Raw genomic sequence first — 12923 nt, 5'->3', positions numbered from 1 at the left:
GTCGACGTTCTACGTAATCCTAAATTTTATTTGAGTTTTTGAGACTGCCTTTCACCCCTTTTTAGAGGCCAAAAGTTGGCATTTTTCTGAAATTCATGTTTATTGCTAATATTCAAAAAATTCTTAGTTCAGCCCGGAGTGACGTTAGGCGAGAGGTGCACAACAGCTTTTTTATTGCAATTTGTTGTTGTTTACCGTAAAAAAAATACTTTAGAATTATCGGAGTAATTGGAAAGTTTCTTCATATGAAATGACACGAAATTCAAAATCGAATCGAGTACCAAAATATTCTGAGAGCTTCCTGAGAATATCACCTACTTCTAAATTTTTGTAATAGGCCTCCCAATCTCACGGTTCAAAAAACCGAGAGTATCAAAAAGCGAAAAAAATGTGGTAAAATTGTTTGAAGAAAATTATTCCTAGCTTTTTTTAGTGTGTTCGCGTTTTTTTTTTAAATAAAAAATGTCAACATTTAACTCCTCCATAGGTGATAAACGAGCTCGAAAATTCGAATAAAATTTGAAGATATGCATAACTTCAAAAATAACTACTTTTCATGCTAGTAGAAAAAACAATATTAGATAAGATTTCATTTTGACCACAGTCAAAGTGAACGGATGTGTAAATTTTGGCTTTAATAACATTTTCAGGTAATCAATATGTGCAAAGATTCAAGTGCAGATTTATTGTTATTAATAACAATTATCGACAATTTAATTATACGCCATTTGAATTGGTGAATTACAAAAAATGTTTATGCCTACATACTCGTTATTTCAGGTCATTGAAGCAGTGTAATATCTCGTTGATGCATCGCCAATTGTTAATCTGGCGCAAATTTATAATTGAATGATACACTTGAAGCTCGATCGCCGATGCACTTGCGAACGTGGAAGAAAATAGCAACAGCGCTGACTACAATGACTTTCGAGTATTGATCATGTTTTTCGCGACGTAAATTGCAGAAATGATGGTATCTTCACTTCGGCGTATCGCACGGCTTTCGAATAGTCTGAAAAGGGTTTTCAGCAGCGACACACAATTCGCTTTATTAAAGCTTGCGGCATTCATAGCGAACAGCAGCGACACAGAGAAGAGATGACATTACTAATTTCATCGTGTTCGGGGGCTTTTAATTTTATCGACATGGCGCGTCGCAACGACTTTTGTAAAATTCAATTAATTCTGTATAGGCGTGAAATCAAAATGACAGCTGCTCCGAAGCACGCACACATGGCAGTAATTGTCTTGGATTTAATAATTTCTTGCAATTTTCCTTCATTTCGCCAAAATATATAGAGAAATTGAGCTTTTTATTCGTTTGTGAGTATGATTGAACGTGAGAATTTGAAAGATTTTCATTCAATCGTATAACGTGCTGAGTCCGAAACTTGATATTTGCAATTTGTTACTGCAACCGTTTTCCAGCAACTTGTCTACGTCGATGTATCATGCTTGGTTGTCTAATTAATTTAATTCAATTTTGTAGCCGTGCTCGGCTACGAGTTTTACAAGCTCGAGCTATCGTGAAATTTAATTCGTAAAATTTGAAGGAAATCTTTATGAAAATTTATGTATTTTAATTAATATTTGCCGGAAAAGTATAAGCTCACGATAAAATTGAAAAATGTAAATTATAATTTTGTTTGTTTTAGCGAATAATTAGTGAGTGAAAGAGATGCGCTTGAAGTGGTCAACAGATGCGATTCAAAGCCCAGGCGATTCATCGGCCCTCGTCAAAACGCGCGGAGAACGATATTGGTAATAAATTACACTTTGGACGCGTTTATACATTTCATCCGGACTCGTTTGCGCGACGCAACTTTTGGTCAAATCGCAACAACTATTTGCGCTAATTGGAATTCCTTATTACGAATAAAATGTCGAAACGTCGAACGAGCGCATACGTAATCACGCTTCGCGCACAATTCGTTAATTTTCTTTCTCGAATAGTTTGATTTTAATTACATTTACGTCAAAGTGCAGCGTGTTTTCCTTTTATACACATCTGCGCGCATACATTAATGCAGCGAGCGTTGGCACATGTATACTTATCGAACCTCATTAAATTGAATTGTCGGGCACAAATGACGCGTGCCGTATTTATATAATCTATCTTTAATGCCGTTTTTGTTCTCCGCAACGAGGAGCGCGAGGCGCGGGTAAATATGAAAATTAAAGCGCAGATTATCGTAAAAACACGGCAGAAAATAGCTTAAACTTAATCGTTCTCAAAATGTACACCGCACACATACAGAACGCCGACATATATACATACGTGTAAACTATTACGTGCCAAGCTGCGGAGCATACGCTATTTTCAGGGGGGCACGATGGCGTGTAGCGCATATTTGTAACAGCACGTAAAAGCGTCTCGACGCCTCGTCTCTCTCTCTCTCTCGCTCACTCTTAGACTCGTATAGCACGAGTATATGCATGCCCTCGCGGAGAGACAGAAATATGTATAGGCTAAACTCTTGACTATATACGCTCTATGCAGGTCATGAGCCTTCCTTTTTTTTCGCGAATATATTTAAGGCAACACGTGCTCGCGCCTGTGAGCCTCTGCGTGATGAATTTTCAGACGCGCACAATACTCGAGTGCATTATGTACACGCGCGTCCTCGGTAGAAATTCGGCGCATTAGAGGCGGACCATGTGCAAGCTCTTGGCTGAGGCTCTTTGCATTTATTCGTACTTTTTGCCGACGAGCGACACACCTATACAGGTAGGGATGAAGCTGCGCGATAAGACGCCGCGAACTTTTCCTCTCGCTCAATCAGATACCCGAGCTTTCAGCATCCGAGAGTAATTCACCTCGTCGCTCGCGATAAGCACATTGCAATGATAAGCTCGCTTCGGTGAAGCTACCACGTAGCTATCTTATATACGCGTGTGTAAGTGTGTGTGTGTGTGTGTGTGTGTGTGCAAGCACAGGCCTGTGTATATGGATAAAATCGATTCGAAATTATATCGAGATCGAACGGACGGTGGTAATGGGAGAGAGAGAGAGAGAGAGAGCGACGGACGACTGCGCCAGTGGGTGACCCTTTATCGCGACATCCGACGACGTCTATGTGCATTCTTCGCCTTATAATACAAGGTAGGTTTATTTATTGGCTATACACGAGCCGAGGGAGAAGTGGGTCAGTCAGGGTTAGTGATTCGTGACCGACGGCTTACAAAGCAGCGTCGCGTCGCTCTGTCCCTCTCTCTCCCTCTGCGCCATACACAAAACTACCCCGCACGTCGACGAGTCGAGATAATCCGACACTTTTATGCGTCAAGCTGGAGCGAGGCTTCATATGGATTTTGGCCTCTTGAGCCCTAATGAATTACATAATCCATGGAAATTTAATTGCCAGCTCTCCGTATAATTACTCGCTGCTCTAAACGTCACACTCGACGAGCTACCCACCATCTATAGCGAGTATAATAATATAGCTATAGACATTTTGTAAATGTATAGGGTCAACAGACGTGGCGATGCATAATCGATCGATCTCGCGCCAACGAGGATAGCTCGTATACATATACACGAGAGCGCCTGTTAACTATACGAATACGAAGCTCCGCCGCTGATTTCGATGCAGCACGAAGATTATATCGAGCCTACAGGCCTTAAAAGCTCCTCGGGGTACGATCTGTGGAGTGTGGACTGAGTCGGATGACAACACGTGGGGGTTCGAAACAACGCGATTGAAATTATTCCGGGCTAATGCCTACTGAGCATTTTGCATGCTTGGCTAGCGGGCATCTTTTTTCCTCTTCTGCTTGGCGTATTTTCACAAGATACGAGATCAACGTGCTTGCGAAAAAGTTTTCTTAACAGCGATAAAGCGACTTTTTGGACAGCGCATCAATCGTGGACATTGTTTAACTTTTTTACTATATTCATTGCTGTAGCATTTATGGATAAAGGTTGAGATGTTAAAGATTCGCCTAGTAAACAAAATAAATGAAGGGATTTTTTTATGTAACTCGAAAAATTGTTCAAAGATCTAAGCACACGGGCTCTCCGTAAATTTGGTTCAATTCGCAAAAACACTCCTGAAACGCGTACCATTAAAAATTCATCGTGGATTTAGAAAAAAATGTCGACAACGCATAAATGTAATTACTCTATCTCTTTGCAACTTGCCAACGCGATCATTGCGACTGGCAATTAATTGAAGCTTTTTTTTCAAAGCAACATTCGAGCCGAATAAAAAAGAAATAAAAGCCGTAACCGGGGTAATACGTGAGTTCGTGTCATCGTTTGGGAAACGAGAAGCTATTATTCCATTTCTTCTTCAATTAGACACACAGTAGCAGCTGCTACCTGCCTACCTTGGAGATAGAAGCGAAGTATAACCAGGTCGACGCTCGGCGTAGTACACGATACGGACTGCACACACATATACATAGGCACGAGGCCTATGACTGTGCCCCTTTGCTTGTGCCTTTGTGCTAATACATATATATGCGCTTCAATTTTTATTAAAGAAAATAGAATTTTTAAAATGCGGCTCGAGATGCGCCCAGGAAATGAATTATTACTGCTGGATGGATGTGATCGATAAGGCGACCGTTCGTACATATCTCTGCACTTTCGTAAGTATAATAGATCACGCTTTTTTTCTTTTGAAAATACCAACACGTAGCGCAGCGAGCCTCGGCGTGAAATATCGAAGTTTAATGGATCGCTCCTTCGTGGAGGCTCAAAACTGTCAAGTTTCGCCTGCTCGCGTTATAAACACGAAAATAAAACGACGAAAAAAGCCCCCGATATTTACAGCCGATAAGACTGGCGTGGCAAAAAGTAAAAATATGTTCGTCAAAGCTCTTCGTGTCGGCCGCTGTCGCGCGCTCTAAAAAGCCTCCTTCAAAAGTGTAAACAATTTTTTTTTTACCGACATTTTACATGAATATACAATTCTATTTGAGCATGAAACCAAATGAACTATCCGCACGGATTGTCCAGGTCAATCCAAAAGCATTTTATCTACAAATAACATTGTAGCCTCAAAAAAAAGAAGTTAAAAAAAGAAAGAAAGAAAGAAAGAAAGAAAGAAAGAGAGAATAAAAGAAAGAAAGAAAGAAACATGGAATCGATATGATGCACTTTGCAACAGTAAAGTCGATTACACAAGACTTTGACAAGTTATTCGCGCGTGATCAGACTTGGATATATATAGGGTCACGGATATGGAATTACTCATAAAATTTATATACATAGATATATGCACTGAGCATTCGATATAATGGATTGATCCGACTTAAATTGCTCTAAATCCCAAGCCCCTCGGTTCGAGCTAGAACGCGTTTATTCTTGTAGTGATCGATCTGACTTTGCAATTAATATTTTATTTGTTGTGAGTCAGCCTATATCAAACGCAGGAGAAATGTTTTCACACGCTCTCTCGGATGTTGGTGAATGAAAAGGCCCAAGGCAAACAAAGATGGCTCAATGATACTTGCGTTGTAGAGCCGCGAGGCATCGGAAAAAATGCCAATCGCATTCGCGCGTCAAACCGAACGATAAATTCGGTTCACAGACAGAACTATACAACGTGGACAGGGCTTGAGGTAAAGAGAAATTATTATACGCAAACAAGCCTTTTGTCTTTGGTCATTGCGGAATACGATTTCTGTCTTGGAGCATCAATTGTTGAACAGATAAGCCGGTCAGGAATCGATTGGTATTGATCGGAAGAGCCGCGGTGTCCCGGTGGTTGTCTTCGTCACGTGATATTCACCATCCGCGAGTGAATGAGAGAAAGAGACAAATTCTTGATTCTATCTGTCTGCGTGTATGTATGCGCGAATCTATTTTGCCGCTGCAATACGTCTGCAGAAAGTAAATCGAATGTTGCATCGCTTAAATTTTCATCGACTTACCTATTACAGCGACATCCGATTTTTCTTCGATATCCAATGAAACACTTTGAAAGTAATGCTTATCTCTACGTGCCACTAATACTCGAGCAGCAGCAAATGTAGCACACTTTTTTTTCAACTAATTTCTCTCCTCTCTACTGGAGGCACACAATTTATAAACAATCAACATATCATCGCAGCACCAATGTAAAACAATTAGCCACTTTGAACACTCGGTACGGATGTATAAGGAAACATAGCCAGAAGCAGAATTTAATGAAACGGTAATAACTCGATACGTTGCACATGTACTTGTTTATTTCTTGTTTTGCACGATATGAGGAAAGGGAGATAGAGAAAGAGAGATAATTCGAAGGAGAGGCAGATAGACACACACAGAGACGTAAAGAATAGAATAGAACGAGAGGAAATAGAGATAGAAAAGAGAAAAAAGTAGTTAAGCAGCGGTAGAGTGGCGGCCTGGATAGCACGGCATGGCGCGATGTCACGCATACACTGAATGGGGAAGGCCAGCCAGTGAGGCAGCCACGCGCTCGTTCACTCGGCAGCTCTCACTGATGTGCTTTCGTACCGCTGCCACTACTACCCCAAAGGTGGGATGTGGAAGAGAGAGAAGGTGAGCGAGCGAGCGAGCGACAGAACCGAGCGCGCTCGCGCAAATCAAACTACCCGCGCGCACTCGCATACAGCCACACGTATAATACACGTACGCGCGCGCACACAGGCTTCGCGTTTGCCCTATGTACATGGTAGCTTCGTGTATGCGACGCCGCCACCGCCGCCGCGAAATACATCCACTAGAATAGTAAGCGTACACGGGTGTATGTGTGCCTGTATGTTCTTGTGCGCTCGCACACACACACACACACACATTCTGTCTAGAAAGAGAATGAAACAGAGAAGTGGGTGTGTTTTCGTTCGAGAGAGAGCGAGATGCCGCGAGCTATCGTTCGTTGCCATGCCGACGTCTCGACTCGAAAATATACACCGCGTAGGGAGCGAGCGAGACTGCCGGTGGAGGGAAGAAACGCGCCGTGCGCGCGACCGACTGACTGACTGCCTGACTAAACTCAACGTGCAAACTCCATAATATAACACGAGCTTGCGAGCGAGCTGCACTACTATATACTCGCTGCTGTTGCTGCTGCTGCTGTATGTGTAGACGCGCTCGTGCTCGACGCACTAATTCCTATCTGCCTATACGAGCTAAATGGACTGAGTTTTTTCGCTTGTCTCGACCTTATCCCTCGCAATTTTTACACTGCCGTGTCTCCTTCGTGCCGTTTGCGACTTGTGTAGTTTTATACACGATTCCAACGAACACCCTCTGCTCCATTTTCCATATATCGATTATCCTATATTATCGAAAGTATAATAACTTTATATGTCCATTAATCATTTGAATTAATGGCTAATTACAACTCGTATTCTCAACAAACTTCCGACTCATTCAAAATCCAACTTATAATAGTGTAAGTTTTAAGAAAAACTCTCAAGATAATATATTTCATCATTTTCAATGTTAGCCTCAAGTTGAATCTAATTTTGTGCAAGCAAGCACAAGTCATATTAAATTTGGTAACAAGCCATCTGAATAAAAAAAAATCGAATGTGGAAAGCGTAATTAATTAGTTAGATTGTCGCTTACTTGAATAAATATGTTTCTGACGAAAAAAAACTAAATAACTGGATTTAGCTGGTGTGGCTTTATTTTTATGCACACCTAAAACTCTTACAAAATATTTTACCCCGTTCTTTCATAAAAACTCTACATATTCCACTGAAAGTTAATCTTAGGTATAGTATTTTATTATTCATAAAATTTCGATTATTAGATTCATCAAGCCGTATTTCTAAGAGACCCATTGCTATACAATGTTACGTGACATTTTAATTAAAATAAAATATTTCATCATTTCAGTGGAACGAAACAAGCATACAAGATATTGAATATGTTTTCTCTGAGTATTTACGAAATATATTTTTTGAGAGAGAAAGGGAGAGAGAGAGGGTTGAAAAAAGGCGCGTTGCATCTTCTATCTTTAATAGATGATTAAAAAGCTTTTAGTTAAGAGGAAGAGAAAGAGAGTTGCACTGATGAATAAAACGATTCAATAAGGAAAAGCTCCTGAATACCATTTGGGCTTCGTTTTTTTTCTTTCACTCGCCAGGCGCAAGATAATGGGTATCATACTTTATGCAACTATATTACCTGTTATTCTGCCGACGTGCACACGTTTTTCATATGCATTATGATCGGGCTCAAATGAATAAAACATTAATCTTGTAAAATCTTAATGCATAAGCCGAAAATTCATTTATTACGATCAACATTTTCCAGAGCTTAGGAGGAAGAAAAATGTAACCAACAACGAGGAATTCACTTGTTCTAAAATAGTCATTAACGAAGCGTAGGGAGTATGCGGAGGGTGCAAGAAAAAAGAGCGATGAGAAGAAAAACCCTATACGAGAGTGACTACACGAAAAAGAAGCAACTAACTGAAGTGGCAGTATATGAAGGGAAATGGCGGATGGGGGGGAAGAGGGGTTAATGTGCTTTAGTCAGCTGCAATGTTTAGCTCGACGTTTGCGTGACGTTCAATCAAACACGTAGTGGCAAGGAGCTTTTGATCGTACATTACGTTGACTTTTTTGAAAATGAATGCAGCCCAGCCTCGTATAAATAAAATCCGATTTTGCAACTTGAGTCTAGTTTTCTTCGTAAATGAAATTTTTAAATTTGTTTTTTAGTAAAAAGTAATCGTTCGTATAAGTTCAGTTACATCTACGTTATTTCTTTGCAAAAAGCTCTCTCGCAAGCTCGCCAACTCGTTACACAAGGTGTAATTTTTCTTTTTTCGCCAAAGACTGAATAAAGGGGAAAAAGAGACAAGCGTGCTCGAAGAAAAATTTTACCATACAACCGGTAAAAACGCATCCCCAGTCCAGCATTGTAAGCTAGTATAATGACGAGCTCGTCACTTTTAAAAGCTAATAGCCATACAGCATAACTTGATAATAAGTCGAGCGCTTTCTTTCAAAGCTTTTGTACACTATCAAGTGCTTGTACCTCGTTTGTAGTTAATAATTAATGCATCGTTGAAACGGAAAATCTTCGAAATTCTCGTTGTATTATTTCGGAAAAAGTCAGATGAATTCAGCACACATAATTATCTCAAGTTGCAGAATTCTGATGATTGTCGTTTACTTGAATAAATTTACAGTAAGAAACGATAAAAAGAGTGCAAAGGTAAAAATTATAAAAATAAGCGTAAGCTATAATAATTTTGGGCTCGATAACGAAGCGGACGCTTTAGTAGCCAGCTCCGGTAAAAGAAAAATCGATACGAGACTACAACATCAAATAGTCATTCGATGTCCCAGTTAATGAACTTACCTCGCTCTGCACAATCACTGCAAATATCTCGTAAATTTTTAAAGATTTTAAATTTTTTTACCACGATACTAAGTCCATACAACGTCGGTACTAATGCAGTTACTCGTCGCGTTCGTATATTATCGAATACAGCTGGAGGCGAGAACCGAGTGAGAGAGTAATTTTTTCGTCGACGCGCGAGACTCGGTAATTATTACATTTACATTATTACATGGACGTTTTGTTGAAAGGAAAAATAATAGAATAAGAAAAATACAAGAGTTGTGAGCTGCACATGTAGGTGTTTTTATTGGTCAATAAAAGACGTAGGATAAGCAGTTTAGGCCGTACGGCGCGCATTACGCGTCGAGTTGACATTACTCGTGGGCAGGTCGCGCGTGTCGTCGTTTAAAAGCCCAAGTGTGTTTATAGAAAATACCTCGACGACTTAGTTCGCAATAATACGATAATAGACTTGGCACGCGGGAGCGCATTTATTTTATCGGCCGGTATCGCGCGTATACATACACACACACATATTGACACACGCAGCAATTCATCGCCCCCCTCGGCATATAGGCAAGCTATATGAGAGTATTCACTTTCTTTACGAATCGTACATTCGACGCGGCACGTGTTAATTTCGAGAAACAAAGAAACAAGTTGCCGGTTGGCAGCTCGCAAAAGCCTGGTTTCGTTTTTCTGTTTTCCCCCGGCGGCTCAATAAGCAAACGCAGTGACTCGATGGAAATTCTTGAAACCAATAGTAGAAGAAAAAACGACCAAGCGAACCGCAAGATATGCGCGTAAATTGGATTAAAAACAACGCAAGATGCTAGTTCAATGTTCGACTTTTGTAGATCTTCACCTAGAAGGTCTCTTTTTGATATCTCCAGATGGCTACCTGCTCGCTCGTACTCACACACACAAACACACGCTTGGACGTACAAAAGTCATGTGGCCGCCGCACGTATGAGATTCGTTTCAAGCCGTTGAGTCAATTAAGGCAGCTTTGGAGAGCGAAGAAGGAAAAAGAACAAGAAAGAAAAACGACGCGGAGTGCTCACGTACTGGTAAAAAGTTAAGCTCAAGCTGGATTTTCGATCATCGACGAGAGCGGACTAGAACTTACGACTTTTAGGGTACTTTCCCGATCTTTCACTCAAGGCAAAGTTTGGTCGTCGCTATGGAGCAGCGAGTTGCTTATTGTTGCACCCACAGGCACACGCGATAATTAGCAGCGTCATAAAAATCATAACTCGATTGTTTGTCGGAGTTCGAGAGGCGGGTCGCATATATAAAAGCGTATAAACTAACGAGACACTTTGCTAGTTCAGCCATCGTTAGGTGAAACTCTATACCAGGCCAACTGGAATGCACCTCGTCACGGCTCTATATAAGCTCCATGCGCATGCACACAAACAAACTCGTACACACACACACACACACACACACACACACACATGATGTACATACACCGAGTCTCTGTTCGAAAGCTCGCGCATAAGCTCGGATTTCCATTCTTAAAACCGACTGTAATTATCTATCGACTTTGTATATTTTTATTCGTCCGAGCTAGCTTTACTTGTAGGTACGTCATGTTTTAAGCAGAATGACGAACGACTGCATTAGCCAGACTGGGTAAAAGCATATAAACCGCATTAGATAAGACTTGTTTATTGGATATTCTTGGAATTGATGCGCGTATACATTATTTGAATGATAATGCTTTGGCGAATTGATACCCATCCTAAGCGCTTCTCTGCATGTACGTGTGTAGGTGAGTGTGTGGCGGGTTATAAATGGATCGCGTGCGAGATTGAAACGTTGCGCGCCACGGCCGAGTGTGCAAAAGCTCGGGAATGATGTATGATTATTGCTATTTGATGGCTCACGGAATATTATGGAGCAAGGTATGCGCGCGCGCGTCACAGCTCGAATGTATTATTGTCTTTGGCAGCTGATTTCCCGTCGTTTTCCCACTGATTTCCTTTTTTTATCTCGCGCTGAAAAACATTCGATCGCGAGACCAATTTGGACGCGGGCGTAGATAAAAAATGCTAATTAACGATTTATCGGGCTCGAGCCGCTATAGGAAGCTTTTGAGCGTGCTTGAAAAGCCGATGTCTCAAAGACGACGTCGACGACGAATCGATCGGCTCGCTCGCGCGCCTACGTCTGCTTTATAAGACGCTGACACTGCCAACGAAGATGTTGATGCTTTTGAAAGTGCGTACATGTACACACACAGACACAGACACACGTGTTACAAGTAAACGTAGTGGAGCAGCGCGGCACAGAGTCGCGTGCGCCGAGCTCCGAGAGGCAGCGCGGCTAGAGTGCACTTTACTCACTCTGGATTCCTTTGTGCTTTGTACACAACCCCCCTTCGTGCGGTGTTCTATATATATTCGCTCTCTCTCTCTCTCTCTCTCTCTCTCTTACTCTGGCTTTGAATCAGCCCATGTGTGCGTGTGTATGTGGCTTGCCGAGCCCGCGGGAACTTGTATTATATAGTGGATGAAATTAAGCCCTGTATAATTGTGACTGTCACCATGCACCGAGGCTTATTTTTTTCTTATTTTTCTCAATTCATCTTGTAAATATCTTTTTTTTTTTGACTGCGCGAGTAAATTTAGAATGTGGAAGGCTATATATACTCGAGAGCTTGCGTTTTCCAAGTCCGCGGAGGATGTACATAAACTCGGATACGCGTTGCACAATATACACGAAAATTCCATTCTCCGCAAGTAGAAAAAGAAGCGGTCCGTTGCCGCAGCGCAGTTATATAGCGGCAGCACCAGCTTCAGAATTTTATAAGCTCTTTTTTCTATGCGCGAGATGCAGCCCAGTACACCCGACCGAGCGTTATTTGTTGCTGCTTACTCTCGCTCGGCTGCTCGTCCCGACACGGCTCGTGCTACATTATGGATCCTCACTTCAGCAGTATGGGAGAAAAATTAGACTTTTACTCGGCTGTGTGCGAATTTTCACGTACTCGCAATCGAAATCACGTCAAATTTTCAGCTCATGATTCGCCGGGGCCAGGATTGAATTTATTCGAGCAAAAATCCGCCGAGAGCTTGCTTTCTTTTTCTTTTTTCAAGTACAATGGAGATTACGAGACATCAGCGAGAGGTTACTTTCTCTTGGGCGAAGGAAACTTTTTCGCTACGTTCGCCCTAAAACGAGAAAACTTTAAATTTTGCCGTGGTTGTACTTGAGGTACTTTTGGCTATTCACTTCCCGACTAGATAATGCGCGAAATAACAAATGCTTTTATACTTGAAAAATATATTGTTTTTTTTCCTCACATTGATTATACATGTTTTTTTCTCTAAACTTACATTTAAATAAACACTACGTTCCTGCATGCATAATTACAGGCTATAACAACGAATTAGTTATCCATAAAGTTTTGAATTCCATACAAAGTTTTGAAACTCGTCTAAAATCTAATCAACCAAAAACAATTTTAGATCTCATATCTGCACGCCCCCCGTATATATACAACACTTGAAATAGAGTACAACTGAATTCATCCAATTAAAAGTTGGCTCTCGGTCGCTTTGCCGAAATTCGTGCTCAACAAAAGTATACGTATCAGCAGCAGCGGCGGGCGCCGCCGCTAATATTTCGCCGAACAAAAGCGCAATAATGATAAAGT

General features: G+C 41.2%; 1 protein-coding gene across 1 annotated transcript in view; it reads right to left on the bottom strand.

Moving 5' to 3' along the window:
• Nucleotides 1-6417, bottom strand: part of LOC106651318 (small conductance calcium-activated potassium channel protein) — a 76690-nt gene extending 70273 nt beyond the window's left edge. Inside the window, exon 1 of the mRNA XM_023462277.1 lies at nt 5881-6417. The gene's annotated coding sequence lies outside the window, so the exon portion shown is untranslated. The remainder of the gene's footprint in view (nt 1-5880) is intronic.
• Between the last annotated feature and the right edge of the window lie 6506 nt (nt 6418-12923).

This window comes from Trichogramma pretiosum, unplaced genomic scaffold (assembly GCF_000599845.2).
Source record: "Trichogramma pretiosum strain Unisexual culture from Peru unplaced genomic scaffold, Tpre_2.0 scaffold9, whole genome shotgun sequence".
NCBI lineage: Eukaryota > Metazoa > Arthropoda > Insecta > Hymenoptera > Trichogrammatidae > Trichogramma > Trichogramma pretiosum.
Note: the sequence above shows the minus strand (reverse complement) of the source record. Positions and strands in the feature narration are given on the sequence as shown.